The sequence below is a fragment of the Mustelus asterias genome, chromosome 10 (assembly GCF_964213995.1).
Source record: "Mustelus asterias chromosome 10, sMusAst1.hap1.1, whole genome shotgun sequence".
In the NCBI taxonomy this organism is placed as follows: domain Eukaryota; kingdom Metazoa; phylum Chordata; class Chondrichthyes; order Carcharhiniformes; family Triakidae; genus Mustelus; species Mustelus asterias.
In genome coordinates this window covers 111,153,338-111,179,293 of record NC_135810.1, presented here as the reverse complement: position 1 = coordinate 111,179,293, position 25,956 = coordinate 111,153,338, and the positions used below count along the sequence as shown (strand labels likewise).

Below are 25,956 nucleotides of genomic sequence, written 5' to 3'. Positions count from 1 at the left end.
ACATCAAAAATCTGCAGCAGTCTAAAAAGCCTCAACTTTTACCTGGGACTATTCATCTCAGGCTCCTTTAAATAGTAGAAAATTAGTCCAGATCATCACATTGATCAGGTTTACATTTCTTGTTATTTCAAGGACCAAAGAGTTTTGCTTTAGCCCAGCCAAGAACCTGTCTAGCTTTCCACTGAAGGTTTGTAGAGTAAGCATCTCACTGCATTCACCAGCAACGAGTTACAAAAGATCCTCGGAAAAGATACACTGCCTAAAATATGGCCAACCTTTCATGCTTACAGAACATATACACATGACCCCTGGTCTTCTATTATCTTGATTGTATTTTGGATAATTTTAGTATAAGGCAAGGTATTTAGCCATTGTCCACAGACCCACAAACAGGTGGTAATATAGCTTGAGGAACACTAGATTGTATCAAGAATGGGATAAGTCAAGGAGACAGGCCTGCATGAACAAACAATCAGATTCAGTGTAGGAACTGCTCCCACATCATTGTCATTCTGCATCACACACTAGCCATTTAGCCAAGTGAGCTAATTGACTCCTCCCCCCACACAAGAATATAATCTAGCCTTTCAATTTATTTTGTTGACGTCAATCAAATCACCTCAAAGCCTACATATCTCCACAATGAATAGACTCAGTTTCATTAAAAATGAATAATTAAGAATTTTAAAATGTAATCATCATTTTGACCGGCACCTTCCCCAAATCTTTTGCATAGCCTCTATATCACCTGCTCTATGGGACCACCAAAACTAGACAGTATTCTAAATGCAGTCGAATCAAGGTCGTAAAGAACAAAATGTGCACTGTTTTATATTGAATAGTCCTATTAATACAACCCAACACCTTATTTGCTTTGGCTACAGTTTCTGGGCATTGGTCATGAACCTTTAAAGAATTATGAATGAAAAACACCACGGTCCTTTTCTCAAATAATCTAGTTTTATTCCATGTGAAGTTTAAGTGTGCTCAGCGTCGCTTCTGCCCAAATGCAAAAACTTCACTTGGCTAGGTTAAATTCCATTTGCCAGTTTGGCAATTCCCTCAGCGGATTTAGATTTGGTTGCTAAGGTTTGTTCTACTCCACACAACCTTTAGTATCGTCAGTCAACATATGGACCAACGCCTCCAATGAGGTAATTTATAGAATTCCACTCTTTACCATACAGCACAAGCAACCAGCATACAAGCAGACCAACAACCACCAACAATAATTTACTGCTGACAGGAATGCCAAATCTTTGAACAACCAAAATACTTCCAATCAATTTTGCAACACAATGCCACAATCCATTAGATGTGGCAGAATCAGAAAAGGCAATTCAAACTCAACGCTCAGACATAGAACAAAATAACAATCTTTTTCCAAAATATACTTTACTTTCACAAAATCTAAAGATACACTGCAAAACGTTTCAAATTGTTGCAACAGTAAAGTGCAATTGTATTCACATTTTCTCCAGAGATCAAGATGCACTGAGGTGCTTCAGTTCAGTAATGAGTACATTATAAACATTTCAATATTTTCATTAGCAAGTTCAATTCTTTCCAAACTATAGATGTCGGTCATGTTGCACTCTGCGGTGCATCAGTACAATTACATACTGTTAGGAATAAAGTCCAAGGGTTTTTTCACAGTTACCAGTCCCTCGGTAATCATTGGTTGAAAAGCCTTTCCCATTGCGCCTTAGCGACATCAATCCCAAGCTCAAGTGCATCCCTCTGCACGGAGTCCTAGGCCTTGGAATGTGCTAGTCTGCAACACTCGGTCAAGGACAATTCTTTGATTTGGAAGGTCAACAGGTTTCAGGCAGACCAAAGTGCGCCTTTCACCAAGTTGATGATCCTCCAGCAGCAGTTGATATTTGTCTTTGTACGCGTCCCTGGGAACAGCCCATAAAGCACAGAGTCCTGGTCACAGAGCTGCTCAGGATGAACTTTGCATCTCTCACCAGACCTTCTTTATAAAGTATCATTCCAAGGAGGTGTGCAACCATCTCTTCCGCCTCCTGCAACCACTTTGAGGGTAGTGTATGGCAGCGCAAAGACTTTGGATGCGCATGAAGGATCTGACGGGGAGTGCCCTTCTCACCACCAGCCAAGCTAGGTCTTTGTGCTTGATTGAAAGTTGATGAGGCATTCTGCCAAACGCTCAGGGATTCATCGTCTTATTTTCCCTCAGGACCTCGAGGACAAGTAGACCACTGCTTGATCACCTTGTGGTCAAAGGTGTTTTTCTGAACAATGTTTTCCAAGAGGGACAGGTGATATGGCACAATCCAACTACTGGGAGCGTTCCGCAGCAACGTGGCCAGACCCATCCTTCGCAACACCGAGGACAGGTAGAGCATCAGCATATAGTGGAACTTGGTATTTGCACACCAAGGATCTACATACACAAAGGTGGCTATCAAGATGAAGGTTGCGTTGGGTACATTCTTTTCCTCTCTTATCCAGAGATTTATGCAAGGTGTCCCTTCAGACACAATCCATCTTCAATCTCCAGATGAACTTGAACATGGCTTGGGTGACTGCTGTGGCGCATGATCGGGGTATGAGCCAGATCTGCACCACGCACCTTTTCCCACATGCCCAGTTTCTGCTTTACTTTAGCAATATTGTCAATTGTTTATCTAGAATATTATCCTGCATGCGTGTTTTGACGAGGGAGGCAGAATCAATAAGGTCACCAAATCAACATTCTTTCTGGTAAGGATAGCTAATGATACAAACATTTAATACCCATCCCTAATTACCTGAGAAGGTGGCGGTGAGCTGCCTACTTCAATTGCTGCAGTTCATGTCGTGTAGATCCCACACATGGTGTTGGGAGGAGTTTTCAGAATTTTGACCCAATGGCAACAAAGAAATTGCGATAAGTTAGAATGCTCTGTGACTTGGATGGGCAAGTGCTAGTGAGGCATTCCAATGCGCCTGTTGTCCTTGTTCTTAGCAGCAGAGGTCAGAGATTTGGAAGGTCCTGTCGAAGCAGCATGGCTGAATTGCTGCAGTACACTTTGTGAACAGTACACACTGTTGCCACTGTGCACCAGAAGTGGAGGGAGGTAAAAGTTTACGGTGGTGGTCAGGGTGCCAAACAAGCAGGCGGCTTTTTCTTGGAGTGTGTTGAGCTTCCAGTGCTGATGGGAGCTGCATTCATCCAAATGGCAAATATTTAATCGCATTTCTAATCTGAGCCTTGTAGATAGATGGTGGATAGTCTCTGGGGTGTTTGGAGACTTACCACAGAATATCCAGTGTCTAACCTACTTCTGAGCCAGTACTTATGGCTGGTTCAGCTAAGCAAATGGTTACCCCCAGAATGTTGATGGCGGCAGTGGTGGTGGTTCAGTGATGGTAATGCCAATGAACATCAAGGGGAAGGAATGAGATTTTTTCATTTTAGAAACAGTTATTGCCCAGCACTTCTGTGACACAAGTGTTATTTGCCACTTAACAGTTATCCACTCAATGTTATGCAGGTCGTGCTGCTTATAGGTATTAACCACTTCATGAGATGTTGAGAATGCAACTGAATACTGCAATCATCAGTGAACTTGGAGAGAAAGTAACTGATGAAGTAACTAAAATTGTTTGGACTGTGGACAGTATTCTGAGGAATTCTTGTAGCAACGCCCAAGGTAAGATGATTGACCTCCAAAAAGCACAACCCATCTTCCTGTGCGCTAGGGACAACACCAGCTAAAATATTGCCTTGATATCAAGGGCAGTCACTCTCAGATTCGTTCAGGAGTTTAGCTCTTTTGTCTCAGTTTCAAACAAAGTTGCAATGAGGTCTGGAGCCGTGCTCCTGCTGGAACCCAAACTAGACATCAGTGAGCAGGTCATTGGCAAGTAAATGTCACTCAAATGGCTGTGGTGATATAATCAGGGCCTAGTTTTAAGGCTGATAAAATTGGATATCCTAAATTAAAGAATTGAGCATTTTGAAATCAAACAGTCACACCTCAGGCAGGCCAATTGTACAATACACAAATGTGTCTGGGCCTGACCCATCAACCACCCATCAAAGGTCGTTACACTCTACTTGAGACTTAGCAGGAGATCATGGCACCTCATTGAAATGCATCGGTCTATTGTTAGAAGCCCAGATCGGGCCAGACTTTCTGTCACCAAGAGATCCTGTAGAAACCTTACCTGATAACAAGTTCAACACAGTAAGAAGTTTAACAACACCAGGTTAGAGTCCAACAGGTTTATTTGGTAGCAAAAGCCACACAAGCTTTCGGAGCTCTAAGCCCCTCCTTCAGGTGAGTGGGAATTCTGTTCACAAACAGAGCTTATAAAGACACAGACTCAATTTACATGAATAATGGTTGGAATGCGAATACTTACAACTAATCAAGTCTTTAAGAAACAAAACAATGTGAGTGGAGAGAGCATCAAGATAGGCTAAAAAGATGTGTATTGTCTCCAGACAAGACAGCCAGTGAAACTCTGCAGGTCCACGCAACTGTGGGAGTTACAAATAGTGTGACATGAACCCAATATCCTGGTTGAGGCCGTCCTCGTGTGTGCGGAACTTGGCTATCAGTTTCTGCTCAGCAACTCTGCGCTGTCGTGTGTCGCGAAGGCTGCCTTGGAGAACGCTTACCCGAATATCAGAGGCCGAATGCCCGTGACTGCTGAAGTGCTCCCCAACAGGAAGAGAACAGTCTTGCCTGGTAATTGTCGAGCGGTGTTCATTCATCCGTTGTCGCAGCGAAGACTCGACAGGGGAGACGGCTGTGACCATTCGGAAGACTGACCAGAGAAGGAAGGAAGGAAGAAGCGGCCATCGAGACTCACCTTCGTGACGACAGACCAGAGGGACTCAGAGAATCGGGCCTGCAGTTTAACCAAACCACCTTTACGGGTAGTATACTTGAATCTGGGGTATTCTCTTGTTTTATGTGGGTAATTTAAGGGTTAATAGTGTTATTATTAATAAACTTGTTGAATCTTTACTTGTGTTTGTCCTTTGTCCACCTTGCAAACAAGGGCACCGGGGTAAAACCTTGGAGTAAGTAAACTGGTTGAAAGTATCTGAGAATTAACAGGTACAACATGGCATTCCCATTACACTTCCATTACTTTGTTGATTATTGAAAGTAGACTGATGAAACGGTAACTGGCTGGATTGGATTTACCCTGCTTCGCATGTACTGGACATAACTGGACAATTTTCCACACTGTCAGGGAGGTACCAGCAGAGTAGCTGAAAAATATGGCTGGGGGCACAGCAGGATCTTGAGCACATTTTCAGCACTACAACCAGAATGTTGGAAGGCGGCCATATCCTTTGTTATATCCAATACAGTAAGAAATCTCACAACACCAGGTTAAAGTCCAACAGGCTTATTTGGTAGCACAAGCTTTCGCTCCTTCTTCAGGTGAGTGAGGAGTTGTGTTCACAAACAGGGCATATACAGACATGGACTCAATTTACAAGATAATGGTTGGAATGCAAGTCTTTACAGGTAATCAAGTCTTAAAGGTACAGACAATGAGAGTGGAGAGAGGGTTAAGCACAGGTTAAAGAGGTGTGCATTGTCTCCAGCCAGGACAATTAGTGAGATTTTGCAAGCCCAGGCAAGTCGTGGGGGTTACAGATAGTGTGACATGAACCCAAGATCCCGGTTGAGGCCGGTCTAGTGTGCGGAACTTGGCTATCTGTTTCTGCTCAGCGATTCTACGTTGTCGTGTGTCGTGAAGGCCGCTTACCCGAAGATCAGAAGCTGAATGCCCGTGACTGCTGAAGTGTTCCCAACAGAAAGAGGCACTCTTGCCTGGTGATCGTTGAGCGGTGTTCATTCATCCGTTGTCGTAGCGTCTGCATGGTCTCCCCAATGTACCATGCCTCGGGACATCCTTTCCTGCAGCCTATCAGGTAGACAACGTTGGCCAAGTCGCAAGACATCTTCACCTGAGCCTTCAACATGTCATCGATGAAGACGAACATCTCACCAAGGCCATCCCCATAACCCCACTTCTTGCCTTCAAACAACTGCACAACCTCAAAAAGACCATTGTCCGCAGCAAACTACCCAGCCTTCAGGAGAACAACACCACACAACCTTGCCACAGCAACCCCTGCAAGACGTGCCGGATCATCGACACGAATGTCATCATCTCACGTGAGAACACCATCCACCAGGTACACGGTACCTACTCTTGCGACTCAGCCAATGTTATCCACATGATACGCTTCAGGAAAGGATGTTGGGGAGACTATGCAGACGCTACAACAACGGATGAATGAACACCACTCGAAAATCACCAGGCAAGAGTGTTCTCTTCCTGTTGGGGAACACTTCAGCAGTCATGGGCATTCAGCCTCTGATCTTCGGATAAGCGTTCTCCAAGGCAGCCTTCACGACACACGACAACGCAGAGTCGCTGAGCAGAGACTGATAGCCAAGTTCCGCACACGAGGACGGCCTCAACCGGGATCTTGGGTTCATGTCACACTATCTGTAACCCAAGACTTGCCTGGGCTTGCAAAATCTCACTAACTGTCCTGGCTGGAGACAATACACACCTCTTTTAACCTGTGCTTAACCCTCTCCCCACTCACATTGTCTGTACCTTTAAGACTTGATTACCTGTAAAGATTCGCATTCCAACCATTATCTTGTTAATTGAGTTTGTGTCTATATATGTTCTGTTTGTGAACACAACTCCTCGCTCACATGAAGAAGGAACGAGACTTCGAAAGCTTGTGCTACCAAATAAACTTGTTGGACTATAACCTGGTGTTGTGAGACTTCTTACTGTGCTTACCCCAGTCCAACGTCAGCATCTCCACATCATATCCAATACACTCAGCCATTTCTTCATTTCACATGGAGCGAACTGAATTAGCTGGAGACTGGCATCTGTCATGTTGGGATTTCAGGAGGAGGCTGAGATGGTTCACCCATTCAGTAGTTCTGGTTGAAGATGGCTGCAAATATTTAAAGAATAAAGAAAAGTACAGCACGGGAACAGGCCATTCGGTCCTCCAAGCCCATGCCAATCATGATACCCTAACTAAACTAAAAAAAAGCCTCTGCCCTTAATCAGTCCGTATCCCCCTAATCATGTACCCATCAAGGTGCTTTTAAATATTACTAATGTGCCTGCTTCCACCACCTCCTCCGGCATTGCGTTCCAGGCACCCACCACTCACTGCATGAAAAACTTTCCCTGCACATCTCCCTTAAACTTTCCCTTTCTCACCTTGAACCTGTGCCCCCTTGTAATTGACACTTCCACCCTGGGAAAAAGCCTCTGACCATCTACCCTGTCTGTCATAAATTTGTAGACCTCTATCAGGTCTCCCCTCAGCATCCATCTTTCCAGTGAAAACAATCCTAGTTTATTCAACCTCTCCTCATAGCCAACACCCTCGAGACCAGGCCAACATCCTGGTGAATGTTCTTTGCTTTCTCTCCAAAGCTTCCACGTCCTTCTGGTAGTGTGCTGATCAGAACTGCATGCAATACTCCAAATGCGGCCTAACCAACGTTTTATATAGCAGCAACATGATTTCCCAACTCTTGTACTCAATGCCCCAGCTGATGAAGGCAAGCATGCCATACACTTTCTCAAGCACCTTGGCCACCTGTGTTGCCACTTTTAGGGAACTGTGGACCTGCATGCCCAGATTATTCTGTATGTTAATATTCCTAAGGTTTCAGCCATTTACAGTATAATTCACACCTACATTTGATCCTCTAAAATGCATCATCTCACATTTGTCAAGATTAAACTCAATCTGCCAAAAATGTGCCCAAGGCTCCAATCGATATGTATCTTGTTGTATCCTCTGACAATCCCCGGCACTATCAGTAACTTTACCAATCTTCATGTCACCTGCAAATTTACTAATCGGACCCACCCACATTTTCCTCCAGATTATTTATATATACCAGACAACAGAGGTCTCAGCACTGGCCCCTGCGTAACACTACAGATCTCCATTCTGAAAAACACCCATCCACCGCTACTCTCTGTCTTCTATAACCAAGATGTGGAGATGCCAGCGTTGGACTGGGGTAAACACAGTAAGAAGTCTAACAACAAGGTGAGTTCCCACCCACCTGACGAAGGAACAGCTTGTTCCGAAAACTAGTGGCTTTTGCTACCAAATAAACCTGTTGGACTTTAACCTGGTGTTGTTAGACTTCTTACTGTGTTCTATAACCAAGTCAGTTCTGTATCCCTCGAGCCAGCCCACCCGAATCCCATGTGATTTTAATTTTTGTACCTTTTTGTACCAGTCTGCCATGTGGGACCTTGTCAAACGCCTTACTATGATTCATATAAACTACACCCACAGCCCTTCCCTCATCAATTATCTTTGGTCACCTCTTCAAAAAAACTCAATCAATCCTAGTCTTTTGAACTCTCATGTTGGGTTTCATCATCATTGAGGACGAGGATGTTTGTGAAACCACTGTCTCCAGTTAATAATCTGATGGTTTGGTTCTATCAGTGGCATGCTGTTTCCACCCTTTTGTATGCACGTAATTCTTTGTTATAACCTCACTAGGTTGGTATATAATGTTTAGGTATATTTGGTGCTGCTTGTGGTATGCTCTTCCGGTCATCACTGAGCCAGGGTTACTCGCTGGGTAATGATTGAGGGATAAGGTTACAAACTATGGTGGAATACAATTCTGCTGCTGTTGGTGCACAGAGCCTCACGGATGCTTATGTTGACATTTTTAAAAAAGTAATTATTGCCATTACCAGTCTCCCATCCATTGACTCTGTCTACACTTCCCGCTGCCTCGACAAAGCAGCCAGCACAATTAAGGACCCCACACACCCCGGACATTCTCTCTTCCACCTTCTTCCGTCGGGAAAAATATACAAAAGTCTGGGGTCACGTACCAACCGACTCAAGAACAGCTTCTTCCCTGCTGCTGTCAGACTTTTGAATGGACCTACCCTGCATTTAGTTGATCTTTCTCTACACCCTAGCTATGACTGTAACACTACATTCTGCGCTCTCTAGTTTCCTTCTCTATGTACAGTATGCTTTGTCTGCATAGCGTGCAGGAAACAATACTTTTCACTGTACCAATACTTTTCACATGTGCCAATAATAAATAAAATCAAAATCAAAAATCAACTTCATAGAGCCAATGATCACAAACTAAACATTGCCTAATAATGCTATTATTTTCTTCTTGGCCAGCAAAATTGTTATTTAGCAGACATCATTAACAATGCACTATGGAAGTGGAGAATATTTAAGCCAAGAGTGTTACCAAACGGTTCACTTCAAATATTTGACTAGTAGTAATGAATAGCTAACCTGAAACCATCAGTTTTTCACCCTAGTATTAAAACAGCTGCTCTCCTCAGACAAGCCAAAGATGTGAGGACAAAATCTACCACTGCACTCCTGGCCACCTTTCAGTTCAAGTGGGCACAGCATCAAAATTTCACTTGTTCCTTTTGTGATTTACTGAAAGCTTAACGACAACATTGCTTCCTACTTACAACCGCATCCCCTCTCCCACCCCTGCCCCCATCTTGATGAGAGAGATTACTCCTGAATTAATCTCATGTGGTTATATTTTGTCTTACAATATTCCTGGGAAGTATCTTGGAATGCTTTAGTGTTAAAGGCTTCGTATAAGTATAAGCTGTTTATAAACTAAAAGTCCACTGCCATCAGTTCTGATCTAAAGCCTCAATTAAATTTAAGAGGGCTCATCTATATAATAAACTATGAGGCTGCCTGTGAGCTTAGCAACTATCTTCAATTCGTATCATAGCATCTTACAGAAGAGAAGGAGGTCATTGTGCCTGTATCAGAAAGAGCTATCCGATTGGTCCCATGCCCTTACTCTGCTATTTCCTCCCCTGTAAGCATTTAACCAAAACTGAGCTGAATAGCTTTTTGCCAGCCAAGGTGTTAAGGGATATGGGACCATGACACCCACCTTAGGATACAGATTAGCTGTGATCTCATTCAGTGGCATAAGAGGCTCCAGTGGCCAAATGGCTTACTAAACTTTTCATGATTTTGAACACCTCCATTAAATGACCCCACAATCTTCTCTGTTCCAAGGAAAAACATTCTCAGCTTCTCCAGCTGACATTCCTCATCGCTGGCACAATTCCAGTAATCTCCCCTGCACTGATTCCAAGTTTTGGTGTCCTTCCCAAACGTCCAGTGTTAGGCACAAGACTCAAGCTGAGGCCCAACTCATACTTATAAATGTTTAATACAATGTCCTTGCTTCTGTACTTGATGCAAAGGCAATGCAGACTTAAATGGGCCAAATAGCCTCCTTTTATTCAGTACTATTCATGATTCTTTGAACATTTGAATTAAGCTAATAACCCAAGTCAAACAATGTATTACAGCAGCTCTGCAGTGACTAGATTTTTAGCACAATTTAAAGTTTACCTGGCTAGAACAAGCTCTCCGATTCTCCAATTTAAGGAAACAATAGAAATCACAGTGTAACATTTTTCCTCTCCAAGAAATGGTAACTTTTTCCTGGGTTCAATATCCATAGGAGCAATCATCTGTTAACTTGTCAAAAGTGATTGTTTCTCAACTTGCTAGGTTATCCAACCATGAACGTCACCAGAGGTCAAGATCCATCTTAACGTCACTCAAAATACACAAGGCGGCACTTTCCAAGTCAGTAAGTGTGCAAATTCGAGAGGCTGTGACTGCTCCAACACATCACCCCCTTCCCTCTATAGTCTTCTAAGACTACTTGTAGTTCTCCTATCCAATTATCTGAACATGTATCAGAAATGGAAACTGGGAATTCAACTCTGGGTTGTTAAATCATACCCCCAGGCAGTGACTTTGATCTCTAATCATGAGATTGGTCAAACTGTTAAATATATCAGCACCCAGTGATTACAGGCATCTCAAGGGCTTTAAGTATTTGAGGCACATTTCACTCCTAAAATGCAATGATCCTGCCTTCAAAGTCAGTATCAAATGCAGTAGAGTAGAATGAAATGCAACCAGGTCAGTGACAACCACCTCAGTTTACCAGTGAAGCATGATGTTTTTTTTCTGAGCAATGCAGGAAATAAACGACACACAAAAAAATTAAATTTTAAAAAATATTACAAAATTTAAAATTCCAAAATCAAAACACAGACGTGAAAACTAAATCCAAATGTATGTACGTATGAATGATTTGGAGAGGTGCGGGATGCTTAAGGTAAGTGAAGCACGGACAATGTAACCGCAGTGGATGCTATTGACAGAATGCACTTCAGCAACTTGTCAAAGCTTCCCCGGGAGCACCTCTCAACCTGAAACCTCCACAATCTGCAACACAAAGCAGCAGGTGCATGGGAACAACAGTCCCAAAATTGTCCTCCAAGTCATAAAAACATAGCATTTTCCCTACACCTGATGTTCGGTTAACTGGTTCGCATTTCCCTGTTTCCTCCCTCCTTCCTTTTTTAAAATAGTGGGGTTACATTTGCCACTCTCCAATCTGCAATCGACATATCCACTATTTCCATGGGCACCTCCTTTAGTACCCTGGGATGTAGATTATCATGCCCTGGGGATTTATCAGCTTTCAGTCCAATTAATTTCTCCAGCAGCTTTTTCAAACTAATACTAATTCCCTTCATTTCTTCCTGCTCACTGGACTCTTAGTTCCCCAGCATTATTGCGCCTTCTTCTGTAAATACAGAACTAAAGTAGTCGTTTAATTGCTCCATGTTCCCTATTACAGATTCTCCCATTCTGGACAGTAAGTGACTTACAATGATCTCTTTGTTTTGACTTATTTATAGAAGCTTTACATATTTATAGAAGCTTTTACAGTCACACACCGTAACACAATTTCTTCATTCTCGCTCATAATATCGGAATTTCCTACCTAACAGCACTGTGGGAATCCCTCCATCATATGGACTGCAATGGTCTGATAATACACAGGTGAGATAGGAGGGTGGCAAATGTTGTGCCTTTGATTAAGAAGGGGTGCAGGGAAAGGCTCCGAACTCCAGGCCAGTGAGGCTAACATCTGTAGTGGGTAAATTGTTAGAAGATACTCTGAGAGACAGGATCTACAGGCATTTAGAGATGCAAGGACTGATTAGGGACAGTCAGCATAGCTTTGTGAGTGGAAAATCATGTCTCACGAATTTAATTGAGTATTTTTCAAGGGGTAACCAAGAAGGTAGATGAGGGCAGTGCAGCTGATGTTGTCTATGTGGACTTTAGCAAGGCCTTTGACAAGGTACTGCATGGTAGGTTGTTGCACAAGATTAAATCTCACAGGATCCAGGGTGAGGTAGTTAAATGGATACAAAATTGGCTTGATGACAGAAGCCAGAAGGTGGTTGTAGAGGGTTGTTTTTCAAACTGGAGGCCTGTGACCAGCAGTGTGCCTTAGGGATCAGTGCTGGGTCCACTGTTATTTGTCATTTATATTAATGATTTGGATGAGAATTTAGGAGGCATGGTTAGTAAGTTTGCAGATGACACCAAGATTGATGGCAAAGTGGACAGTGAAGAAGGTTATCTAGGATTGCAACGGGATCTTGATCAATTGGGCCAGTGGGCTGATGAATGGCAGATGGAGTTTAATTTAGATAAATGCGAGGTGATGCATTTTGGTAGATTGAACCAGAGCAAGACTTACTCAGTTAATGGTAGTGCGCTGGGGAGAGTTATAGAACAAAAAGATCTAGGGGTACAGGTTCATAGCTCCTTGAAAGTGGAGTTACAGATAGACAGGGTGGTGAAGGCGGCATTCGGCATGCTTGGTTTCATTAGTCAGAACATTGAATACAGGAGTTGGGACGTTTTGTTGAAGTTGTACAAGGGCGGCACGGTAGCACGGTGGTTAGCACTGCTGCTTCACAGCTCCAGGGACCTGGGTTCGATTCCCGGCTTGGGTCACTGTCTGTGTGGAGTTTGCACATTCTCCTCGTGTCTGCGTGGGTTTCCTCCGGGTGCTCCGGTTTCCTCCCACAGTCCAAAGATGTGCGGGTTAGGTTGATTGGCCATGCTCAAAAAAAAATTGCCCTTAGTGTCCTGAGATGCGTAGGTTAGAGGGATTAGTGGGTAAATCTGTAGGGATATGGGGGTAGGGCCTGGGTGGGATTGTGGTCAGTGCAGACTTGATGGGCCGAATGGCCTCTTTCTGTACTGTAGGGTTTCTATGATTCTACGACATTGGTACGGTCACACTTGGAATACTGTGTACAGTTCTGGTCACTATTATAGAAAGGATATTATTAAACTAGAAAGAGTGCAGAAAAGATTTACTAGGGTGCTACCAGGACTTGATGGTTTGAGCTATAAGGAAAGGTTGGATAGACTGGCGCGTAGTTCCCTGATCTTAGAGAGTTCTATAAAATAATGAGGGGCATAGATAAGACAGTCAACATTTTTTCCCAAAGGTAGAGAAGTCTAAAACTAGAGGGCATGGGTTTAAGGTGAGAGGGGAGAGATGCAAAAGGGCCCAGAGGGGCAATTTTTTCACACAGAGCGTGGCGAGTGTCCGGAACGAGCTGCCAGAGGTAGTAATAATGGCAGGTACAATTTTGTCTTTTAGAAAGCATTTAGACAGTTACATGGGTAAGATGGGTTTCGAGGGATATGGGCCAAACATGGGCAATTGGGAATAGCTTAGTGGTAAAAACTGGGCGGCATGGACAAGTTTGGGCCAAAGGGCCCGTTTCCATGCTGTAAATCTCTATGACTCTATAATAGGGCCCAGCACTTCCTTTTCAACAGGAGAGGCAAATTAATTGCCAGCCTTGGCAGCAATGCCCACATCCCATGAAATTATATCCAAGAAAGTCAGACAGAAACTCTTTCCTGCGCCATAAAATGAACCTTACATCGTCAGAAAAGGAGCAACACTAACTGAGCTGATTTGCAAGACCATCAACACACAACAACAGTTACACTTTGACAAAAACTTGCATTTACCTAATGCTGTCAATGTAGATGAACATTCCTGGGTACTTTCCACAAGTCAAAGGAGGGGATACTTGAACTCTTTACCAAATGAGTTCTAAGGAAGGTCTTTAAGGAGGAAAGGGAGTTGGAGAGACATAGGCAGGCCACTGGAGGCACAATCATCCATTTTGGGTGAAGGACAGAGATTAATTCATGCAAAATTAACTAGATTAAATTGAATTCATGTTACTTGCAACTCCAGGAAGATGGGGGCTTTGTCACTGTTAAAAGCAATGTAGTTTATACCTCATTAATGAGACCTCCTCAGTTGCAAGTAAAACATTTACTCAGCTTCATAGAACAGACAAGGTTGCCTAGGAAACTCAGTTTACAACACATTCGTGTACAAACACCCTGCCCAACAGAATGGTGAGATGCAGCTTTGTACTCCATTGCCCAGATTGATTGAGATTGGTGCCAAGCAGAGTAAGGATAAGCTTTTTAAGAGGAAAAGAAAGTCAGCTTAACACAGGTCATTACTTTCCTTCAATTCTTGGATGGTGTCAAGTTTCTTGAGTGTTATTGGAGCTGCACCCATCCAAGCAAGTGGAGAGCATTCCATAACACTCCTTAACTGTGCCTTACAGGTAGGAGGCGTGTTTTGGGGAGTCAGGGTGCAAGCTACTAGCAGCAGTAACCATGACATTTACATTGCTGATTCAATTCAGATTTTGGTCAATGACAATTCCCAGGATACTGATGGTTGGGATACTCTAAAGATTGTAATGCTATTGAATGTTATGTTCTCATTGTGCAAATGGCCACTGCCACGCACTCTTGTGATGCAAATGTTCCTGACAACCTACCAGCCCAAGACTAGATTTTTTTGCACTTAGGCTCTATACTGCTTCGTTACCTGAGGAATTGTGAATGGTGCTGAAACCTGTGCGATCATCAGCAAACAGCCCCATTTATGATCTTATGATGGAGGCAAGATCACTGATAACAAGATCACTGATGAAAGTTAAAGATAATTGGGCGTCAGAGGCTGTACTGACAAAGCTCCAAGACTGAGATGAATGGTCTCCAAAAAAAGCACATCTTCCTTTGTGCCAGATATGATTCTAGGCACTAGAGTTTGCCCTCTGCCCCACCAAAGCCCCAGTGATAGAGTTTTACTAGCATACTTGTCCCATACTTAGCCAAACAATCTGCTGTTGAATGATTCATACTGCACGTGCAATCGTTTTGTACAAAAATGCCCATGACGTATGTTGACTTAAAGCTTTTGGAAAAAAACAAATCACCCATTTTCCTGAAGTTCATATAACATTTTCCAGCAGGAAACACCCATCTTGTGCTAAGACACTAGTTGATTATCCCTATCCTTAGAGTGGAGATAACACACCACTGCCTCACAGCACCAGGGACCCAGGTTCGATTCCAGTCTTGGGTCACTGTCTGTGTGGAGTTTGTACATTCTCCCCGTGTCTGCATGGGTTTTCTTCAGTTTCCTCCCACAGTCCAAAGATGTGCAGGTTAGGTGGATTGGCCATGCTAAATTGTGCCTTAGTGTCCAAAGATGTGCAAGTTCGGTAGATTAGCCATGGTAAATGTGCAGGATTACAAGGATAGGGTGGAAGGGAGGGCCTGGATGGGGTGCTCTTTTGGGTAACTGTGCAGACTTGATGGGCCCGATGGTCTCTTTCTGCACTGTAGAGATGTTACGTTCCCTGACTAAGACACACATAAATTGGCAGTAAAAATACAGGTCTGAGGACAGAATGTCTGCCAAACTAGACTCCAGGCAGGTCTTGCCTAGGCACCATTTTTGGACATAACGGCACACAAATTGCAGTGAACTCTGCAAAATCCTCCTCACTGTCAAGTGGGAGAGCAGTCTTATAGATGAATCAAGCCAAGCATGACAGCATGTTCACAGAATCATACCTTTCAGTCAAAATCCTGAACTCTTCCAACACAATTCATGGGCATGTTTATATTACGAGCAGGGGTGTCCCCAGAGACTCAAGGGTATCAGGTTAATGTGGCCCTGGAAATCCTGAACATTGACTAATGGCACCTGGCCAAACATAGATACTGCTCTCCCTCAACTGATGTATCAGTACAACTCCATTCCGAGCATCACTTGGAAGAGGCACTGAGAGCAGCAAGGAAACAGAATATAGTTTAAATGGAGGACTTGAGTCCCCATAATGATGAATGGATTGGTAGCACGACTGCCAAGCTGTGAAGGACATAGCTGCCAAACTGCACCTGTAGCATGTGCACCAACACTTGGAAAAAAATCTATTTGACTCCCATCCACCACAAGAAGATGCATCTGTCCACAACCGCACTGCTAGAAGTGACAACCACACGCTGAAGATAAAAATTTCATTTCCACAATGAGGCTAGCTTCCTTCGTGTAGTGTGGCATTTACATTGTGCCCAAATCGTGATAAATTCAAAACAGAACCTGGAGTTCAAAACTGGGTATTCACAAAGTGCTGTGGGCCATAGTAGTAGAATTGTATTCCACCACATTCGTAACTTAATGGGCCTGCATATCCCTCACTCTACAGTTACCATCAAGCCAGGAGATCAACCCAGGTTCAACAAGTGAAAATGGGCATGCCTGGAACAGCACCAGGCATAATTAATAATGAGGTGACAATTTGGTGAAGCTATAATATAGGTCTACATGCATGCTAAACAGGAGTAGCGTGCCATAGACAGATTAAGTAATCCACAACCAAAAGACCAGATCAAAGTTTTGCGACATCTAGCTGTAACACATCCACTTGTAATATGGTGGGGGGAAAACTGAACGAAGAGAATGAGGGAGGAAAATGAACATCCCCATCCTCAAAGATGGCTGAGCCTAGCACAAGAGTACAAAAGACAAGGCCGTAGAATTCTACCTATTGGCAGAAGTACTCACCATCTCACCATTTTCCTGCAGCCCCCACCAATACTGATGCCAGTCTTCAGCCAAGAAACAGATGAATGCACCAGATATAACAAAGGCTACCAAGCCTGACAACATTCCATCTTGCTGGGGCTTCTTGACGCCACACTTGGTCAAATAAGGGTCGTCACTCTCATCTTACCTCAAGTTCAGCTCCTTTGTTCATGCTTAGACTAAGGCTGTAATGAGGTCTGGCGTCCTCGCAGACGCCAAACCGGGTGTCAGCGAGCAGGTTATTGTTGTGCAAATGCCTCTTGTCAATGACATCACCCATCACTTTGGTGATGTTTGTGAATAATTTGATTGGGCAGTAATTAGATTTGCCCTGCATTTTGTGGACAGGCAATTTTTCACATTGTTATCATCAGGACAGTGGCACCAAGGAGCAAAATGGAAGTCAAAAGGAATCAGGGGAAAACTCTCCACCAGCTGGTGTCATACCCAGCACAAAAGATGATGTTTGTAGTTTTTGAAGTTCAATCGTCTCAACCCCAGGACAATGCTGCAGGTGTTCCTCAGGGCAGTGTCCTGGGCCGACCATCTTCAGCTATCGCATTAATCACCACCCCTCCATCATAAGGTCAGAAGCCGGAATGTTCAGTTTCATTCGGAACTCTTTGGATACTGAAGCAGTCTGTGCTCACGTAGCAAAACCTGCACAACAATGTGATTTGGGCAGATAAGTGGTAAGTAGCATGTACCACACAAGTGCGAGGTAATAACTACCACTAACCAGAATTTTTAACTGGACTAGTCACAAATGCAGTGGCTATAGGAACAGGTAAGCGGCTCACCTTCTGATTCCTCAAAGCCTTTTCACCACATACCAGACACAAGTCAAGAATGTGATGGAATACTCTCCACTTGCCGGGATGAGCTGAGCTCCAACAACACAAGTAGTTCAACAACATTCAGGCCAAAGCATCTTGATTGATTGGCACCCCATCCACCAGTCCCTCACACCAGCACACTTGCTGCAGGATGCACCATCTCCAAGATGCATTGCAGCAACTCCCCAGAGTTCTACGACCTTCCAAACCCATGACCTCTTATTACCCAAAGGAACAGGGAATCAAGTGTTCCCCTCCGAGTTGTACACCACCCTGACTTAGAAATACAATATACTGTCGTTCTTTCATCACTGAGTTAAAGCCTGGAACGTCCTACTTAACTGTGGGAGTATCTTCGACACACGAAGTACAGCTGTTCAAATAGGCAGCTTGCCACCACCTTCTCTGGGACAATTAGAGGGGCAATAAACCCTAGCCTTACTGCCACACAAGTCTGAAAATAAATGCCATGGCAGTACCTTAGAGCAGGAGTTCTCCCTGATATTTGGCCAGTATTAATCCCTCATCCAACATCACAAAAACAGATTATCTGGCCACTGTCCTGTTTTCTAAGATATAAATGTGACTACTCTTCAGTAATTCATTAGCTGTAAAAGCTCTTTGGGTTATCCAGGAAGCACTATTTGAAAACATGTTATTTCTTTTGAGCGTAGATAAGGAAAGTATTTGCAAAAAAAAGTAAGGGGGCACAAGGATGTTTTAATTCAACATAAAAAAATGTGGCTTGATAAAAGCCACAATTTATTTCTTCCATTATGTTAAAGCTTAAAAATGAGGAAATGTTAACTACAAATGAATGGAACAGTATTTAACATTTGACAACAAACTGCAAGTTAAATTTCGAACTGCTACCCAATAAATCGCACACTGGGGGTTTCATTTTTTAAGAATGCAATGCAAACAAAAACAAACTGGGGACTGCTGCTGAAAAGTTCTCCCAATCTGCAGAGTGAATGGGGCTGGTAGCTTGAAGTGAGGGGAGGAAGGAAGGTAGCTGGAAGCAGTCAGTCAGTCAGGCTGGCCTTGGCGCCAAAGCTCAATGTGAAGTAGTCCTCCCTCCACAACAGCAAAATGCTGAAGGGGAAAGACAGAGGGACACGCCAAAGCCATCCAGCCGGCACCGCCGCCGTGTGGCCACTCGCCCTTCAAATACAAGATATGTTATATTTGCACAACTTTTAACTGTTCCTTTAAGTATATTTCCTCTGAAAAGGGAAGAATATGTAAAGACAAAAGGAGCTGGAGGGCCGACCGCATTGCATGCACAAGAGTGGCGGCAGGAGGAGGAAAGGCCCATGGCTCCGCCGCGGCCTCGAGTACAAGCGCTGCCCCCACCCCAATAACACACACACAAAGGGAAAACAGTCGAGGCCCGGGAGCCAGCTTCCACGCACTCACCGACCACTCCGGGCCTTCGGACACGGTGATCCGCCACTCCATGAGGGGCACCTTCCCCCTGAACTCTAGCTGGGATTGGGGGCTCTGCTATTCTGCTGCTCGGCGCTCTCGCTGCTTTTTTCTCTCACTCACTGTGCCTCCTGTTGACAGCAACCACTGAGCATGCGCCAGGCCCGGGCCCGGTAACGCACTGCACCGCCAGGCATTGTGGGATGGCCAACCGTCACTTAGCCTGGGAGGCCATTTGGACAAGAGGACAACACAGAGAGAGACAACAACAACACAGAGACTGAACCACACACACACAGAGACAACAACACAGAGACAACCACACAGACAGAAGAGAGAGAGACTCAACAACACAGGGGGAGAGAGAGACAACAACACAGAGACAACCATACAGACAGAGAGAGAGAGACTCAACGACACAGGGAGAGACAACACAGAGAGAAACTCAACAACAGAAAGAGACTCAACAACAGAGAGACTGAACCACACAGAGAGACTCAACAACAGAGACTCAACAACAGAGAGAGACTCAACAACACAGAGACTCCACAACACAGTGAGAACTGAACAACAAAGAGAGATCGAACAACACAGAGAAACTCAACAACAGAGACTGAACCACATAGAGAGAGACTCAACAACAGAGAGAGAAACTCAACAATACAGAGAGACTCAACAACAGAGAGACTGAACCAACAGAGAGAGACTCAACAACACACATGGACATGGAGAGACAGAACAACACAGAGAGAGAGGGAGACTCAACAACACAGAGAGAGAGAGAGAGAGACAACAACACACAGATACATGGAGAAACTGAACAACATAGCGACCGAACAACAGAGACAGAGAGACTCAACAACTCACGGACTCAACAACACACAGAACGAGAGATTCCACAACACAGAGACAGACTCAACAACAACAGGGAGAGAGAGAGAAAGAGACTCAACACAAAGATGGATGCTTTTTATGGTGCATCTTTGAAAATTGGTGAGAGTCTTGCAGACATGCCTAATTACCTTCGGTTCCACAACAGTGTGGGACTGGCACTGAACTGTCTGAGGCACTTCTCTTGTATGCCAAAATGTATAAGGGTGTTTACCTAGCAGGGATGAAACCATGATCAAGCAGGTGACGAGGCTCACCCATTGCACTGGGGGTGTGCTGACGCCTGCGATGGTGGTTTGCCCAGGCTAGTGTAGGGTAGCCAATGAGGTCAAACCGAGGCTTTACCTGATTCAATTTTTCAAAGCAATGTCAGCCTATTGGTTAAGATGAAGCATTAGATCAAGCCCAGGAGGGGGTGTAATGCCTCATCCTGTCAGCTTGGATCATTTTTTGTCCCTCACATGGGGACCATGAATTGGATTCAATTTGAATTGGGTTTTTTGATTGGAATAAAAGTATCAAAAGATACCAAAAAGAAATCATATATGGGTGTGATTTTTTTTTTGTTGGCTTTGTTTATTTATTTATCCCCCCGCCCCCTCTCCTCATGTCGCAGCAACTCACAGAGCCTCCTTTGACAGCACCTTCCGAACCTGCAGCCTCTACCAGCAGGTCCGACAACTCTACAATTTAAAAATTGTCATTTTTTTCAAATATTTCCCTGGCCTCGCACTCTTCCCCATCTTCTCAAGTCCTGCGACCATCTCATACTTCTGTGCTCTTCTAATTTTAGCCTCTCACATATTTCTGATTTCCTTCTCTCCACCACTGGCAGTTGTGCATTCAGCCACAATGGGGTACAACTATTCTTCGTTTAGTATTTCTAATCTGTTCCTAAAAATGGCGAGCTAAACAAAAATGTGCTAACCAAAAATCACCTTCTCATAAGAAACCATGTAATAAGTGTGGGTTAAATTACTAATAATTTTTACACAACAAGCTTTTTGACTGCCTTGAACCGAACCAGTCCAAAAATCCAGCTCTGACGAAGGGTCAGTCAGATTCAAATCGTTGGCTCTATTCTCTCTCCACAGATGCTGTCAGACCCGCTGAGATTTTCCAGCGTTTTCTGTTTTTGTTTCAAAATTCCTCTTACTAACTCAAAAGCTCTTTATATCTTACTAATTATTTCTACTTACCTCCTTTTTGCTGCTTCCTGTTCACCAACTCTCCCACTCATCGTTTCTCACCAACCTCCCCCCGACCCTCCACTCAGCTCCTTCCTCTCTCAACCCTCCCGCAGGTGGCTTCCACTCACAGCCCCTCTTGCTCCCTCCTTCACTCTCGCTCATAGCAGGCTCATCGCTCAAAACAGGGTGGCACAGTGGTTAGCACTGCTGCCTCACAGCGCCAGGGACCCGGGTTCAATTCCCGGCTCGGGTCACTGTCTGTGTGGAGTTTGCACGTTCTCTCCGTGTCCGCGTGGGTTTCCTCTGGGTGCTCCAGTTTTCTCCCACAGTCCAAAAATGTGTGGATTAGGTTGATTGGCCATGTTAAATTGACCCTTGGTGTCCCAGGATGCATAGGTTAGAGGGATTAGCGGGATAGGTATGTGGGGCTACGGGGATAGGGCCTGGGTGGAATTGTTCTCGGTGCGGACTTGATGGGCTGAAAGGCCTCTTTCTGCAGGGATTCTATGTAATTCTATGTAAGGGCTCAGGAGAGGGGCAGGAAGCCCCAAGGATCGGGATAGAAACAGCAAGCAGGAGGACTGGGGTGGAAAGCGGTGAACAGGAGGGTCATAATTTTGGAACTCTTATACCTGTCAACATAGTGGATATACCGTGACCACATGAACTGCAGCAATTCACCCCATCGCCTTTTCAAGGAAAAGTAGGGTGTACAATAGATGCTGACCTTACTAATGACATTCACAACCTGAGAATTAATATTTTTCAAAGCAGTTACTTCATGGTTACAAAATTATTTAGGCAGCAAATGAAAAAAATGAACGATTAGTCTTCCAATTCAGACACACTCAACTGCTTTTTATTATCAGTCACTGAGGCTAGAAGTTACAACACCTGCAGGGGAAAATTTGTTTGTCTGAAGAGACAACACAGTCCCTTGATATTGCAGACAAATATACAGAATATGTGTAGAATCTATCTTAGTGAAGCAACTGCTAATCCAGTCTCACTGGGAGAAATAACTGATGCTTTTGAAAAGTAAGCAAATTCCCCAATGACCCTACTTTCCTCCTCCCTGATTGCCCAAGGAATATTTGCAAAATCCTGATGTGTTCAACAGTTTTTAATTGCTTCATAATCATCTAAAGGGAAGTGAGATAAGTGTGTCCTAAAGGATATAAATGCATTGGAAGCAGTTCAGGGAACTCCACCCGGGATGGGGGTCTTATGAAGAAACAATAGACAGTCTGGGCCTGCACCCATTGGAGTTCAGAAGATTGAGAGGTGATCTTATTGAAACATATAGGGGGCGATTATATATAGCCCACTGAAACATATAGCCCACTGCGCTGCCGGGAGCATCAAGCGGAGACTGTGCAGCAGTCTTCCCGCTGGGCAATACATCCTCCGCACGTCTCCAGCCGCCAGCTTTCCGGCACCATCAGCTCTGGGCCAGAAATCAGTGCAGAGCTGTATAAATTATGGAAATGAGTATTATCTTCTTAGTGGGATTGGCTAGGGCCCGCTAGGCTCCTCCCCCCCCCCCCCCTGCCAGGAGTGTTTCACTCCAGTGGGGTTTACAATAGCTCCCCTGTAGCGGGGAGCTGGCGGCCCAATCCCGCTGGAGTGAAGGGGGGCCATCGAGGCCCCCCAGGAGGTTGGGGGTAAAGGGGAGTGCCCCCGGACATTGCCAGCTTGGCAGTGTCAGGCTGCCCCCCGACACTGCTCAAGGGGCAAAGTGGCGTTGCTCATCAGGCAGTGCGAAGGAGGCAGGGCCAAAGTGGGTGGGGCCTAATGGGGGCAGGGCCTCTGAGGGCAAGATCAGTGGGGGTGAGGGGTCCCACTGCCATTCTGCATTTGGCGGTGACGGAGGGGGGCCAGCAATCGGGGTTGGACATCGGCGGAGGGGGGATCAGGGCTGCATTTTGGGGGTCAGGAGATCAGGATCGAGGCAGGCTATGGGTGGGGGGGGGGGGGGGGGGGGTGGAGGTCGGACCCGGACATGTCCCGGGGACGAGTGATCAGTGCATTGAATCATAGAATCATAGAACCCCTACAGTGCAGAAGGAGGCCATTCGGCCCATCGAGTCTGCACCGACCACAATCCCACCCAGGCCCTACCCCCACATATTTTACCCGCTAATCTACACATCCCAGGACTCTAAGGAGCAATTTTTTAACCTGGCCAATCAACCTAACCCGCACATCTTTGGACTGTGGGAGGAAACCGGAGCACCCGGAGGAAACCCATGCAGACACGAGGAGAATGTGCAAACTCCACACAGACAGTGACCCGAGCCGGAATCGAACCCGGGACCCTGGAGCTGTGAAGCAGCAGTGCTAACCACTGTGCCGCCCTGGGGAGGTCACACAGCCAGCGATCGAGCTAGCCAACGATCGGGAGGCCAGCAGTGCAGGGCTACAGCGCATGTGCCAATCTCAGCGTTGACAGATCGGTGCATGTGCAGTGGCCCACTCAGCGCTATGCTGCCGGCCTCTCAGTGGGAATAGGCCCCACCCACAGCTTTTTAATGAGATTCATGCTAGTGCACTCTGCAGTGCACAGAAGTGTGGGAGATTCATTTTGAAAGTCCCGCTGAAAAAACCAGTGGGATTTACTCCAGTTTTTACGTGAATTCGACACTTAGAATTTTTTTGGCAGAATCCCACCCATAAAATCCTGTGGGGAATTGACAGGGTGGATGCAGAAAAGATCATCATCCTAGGGTCTCAAAAGAAGAAACTGAGATAGTTGATGCATTGGTTTTAATTTTCCAAAATTCCATGATTCGGGGAAGATTCCATGGAAAATACAAGCAGGAGTCATAGAATCCCTATAGTGCAGAAAGAGGCCATTCGACCCATCGAGCTTGCACCGACAACATTTGCACCCAGGCCCTATCCCCGTAACTCCATGTATTTACACTACTAATCCCCGTGACACCGAGGGGCAATTTTACCGTGGCCAATCTACCTAACCCGCACATCTTTGGATTGTGGGAGGAAACTGGAGCACCTGGAGGAAACCCACGCAGACACGGGGAGAACATGCAAACTCCACACACACACTGACCCAAGCCGTAGGCCATTCACCCTTTGTGCATGAATCGCAAAAGGCAAGTAATTAGGAATGCTAATAGATGTTATACTTTATTGTGTAAGGAATTGAATACAAAAGTCAAGAGGTTATGTTTCAGTTATACAAGGCATTGTACAGTATTGGTCTCCTTTTTTAAGGATGGATGCAAATGCATGAGAAGCAGTTCAGAGAAGGTTTGTTAGACTAATAGCTGGAGTGGGTGGGTTGTCTTACCCAAAAGGGTGGACAGGCTAGGCTTGCTTCCATTGAAGTTTAGAGAGTAAGAGGTGAATTGGTTGAAACATAAGATCCTGAAGGATCTTGACAGGGTGGATTTGGAAAAGATTTTTCCTTTTGTGGGAGAATTCTGGAACTAGGGGGTCACTGTTTGAAAAAAGGCATCACGCATTTAAGACAGAGATGAGGAGATGTCTTTTCTCTCAGAGGCCTGTGAGTCTTTGGAACTCTTTCTCAAAGGCAGTGGAAGCAATTTCTTTGAATACTTTTAAGGCAGAGTTAGATAGATTCTTGATAAGCAAGGGTGTGAAAGGTTATCGGGGCAGGGGGAATGTGCAGTTGAAGTAGCAGATCAGCCATGATCTTGATTGAATGACAAAACAGGCTGGGGGAAGGGGGGGGGGGAGGGGGGGGACCAGCCGACTCCTGCTCCTAATTTGTGTCTTTGTATATTTGTAGGATGCTTCCCCTTGTGGCAGAGACGAGAACTAGGGGACACAGTTTAAAAATAGGGATCTCTTATTTAAGATGGAAATGAGAAGAGATCTTTTCTCTGAGAGGGTCATCAAATCCTTGGAACTCTCTTCTTGAGAGAGTGATAGAGGCAGGGTCAGTTAATATTTTTAAGGCAGAGATAGATAGATCCTTGACTAACAAGTGAGTCAAACATTATCGGGGTTAGTGGAATGTGGAGCTGAGACCATAATCAGATCAGCCATGATCTTATAGAATGGCAAAGCAGGCCGAATGGCCTATTCCTAACTTGTACACTCATAAATTCTCACTTTTTTTTAGTAAGCATCAGGACCACAAAATCTATCTTTTGATCAACCACATTCTACAGCCAAAAAACAACCAATTGTATTCCACCAGAAAGCTAATTTTCTGCAGGATGTGGCCGCCATCTACCATGACCACTAATAACTTTAACTACGATTTGAACATCTGCGTTCTGTTTATATTTATAAATGGTAGTAAACCTCACATTGAATAATTAAATTTTAAAATTGCTACACCTACCTATGGTATCAGACCCACCACAGCTCACCCCTACAACCACTCCTTCACCATGCCCTGCCCACTCTGCACACATCCTCCCCACTCAGCCCACCTAATAACACTCCACCCACCCCAACCTTTTGCATTAAACGTCAACAAATTTCAACCCTTCTGTTTACTTTGTTCTCAAAATTCCTTCTCTGTTCTGTTATTAAATACATCATCCATAAAAAGGCAGTGACTGGCTGACATCAACATGGATCTGAAAGCTAACTCTTCTCCCAAATGGCTAGCAATTCACATGGGATTTCACATCAAACCAGTCACAAATGTTATAAAACACTTGTGACAGACTCAACTATTTGTCCATGTACCAATTTTGCTTTATGATCCACCTAATAATAACTAAA

General features: G+C 44.7%; 1 protein-coding gene across 4 annotated transcripts in view; it reads right to left on the bottom strand.

Annotated features, from left to right (window-relative positions):
• The window catches only part of jade3 (jade family PHD finger 3), a 62,409-nt gene extending 43,113 nt beyond the window's left edge, over positions 1-19,296 (bottom strand). For 3 of the 4 annotated variants that reach the window (XM_078222455.1, XM_078222457.1, XM_078222456.1), the window contains exon 1: positions 19,142-19,284. The gene's annotated coding sequence lies outside the window, so the exon portion shown is untranslated. Of the gene's footprint in view, positions 1-19,141 lie in introns of all 4 variants that reach the window. The other variant, XM_078222454.1, reaches the window with a different exon arrangement.
• Positions 19,297-25,956: the final 6,660 nt, after the last annotated feature.